Source organism: Apaloderma vittatum, unplaced genomic scaffold (genome assembly GCF_000703405.1).
Source record: "Apaloderma vittatum isolate BGI_N311 unplaced genomic scaffold, ASM70340v1 scaffold21679, whole genome shotgun sequence".
NCBI lineage: Eukaryota > Metazoa > Chordata > Aves > Trogoniformes > Trogonidae > Apaloderma > Apaloderma vittatum.
The window spans coordinates 5,877-6,145 of NW_009733773.1; positions in this window are offsets into that span (position 1 = coordinate 5,877).

Consider the following 269-nt stretch of genomic DNA (forward strand, 5'->3'; position numbering starts at 1 on the left):
TCGGAAGGGAAAACGAAACGACCCCGAAACACTTCATCTTCCGACGGCGTTTCCCAGACCTGCCCCGCTTCTGGGAGAAAGGGCTTTTTCCCCCGGGCGGCATTTCAGCGCTCCGGGGTGGAACGAGCAGGTAAATTTTTTTTAATTTTATTTTTATTTTTCCTAGTGTGTTTCCTCTTCGAATAACGCTTTGGGGCTTTTACCCTCAACTGCCCTCCCCTCAGGGCCACCCCAGCTGCCTCCGGCAGCCTCCCCTCCCCACCGCGCCG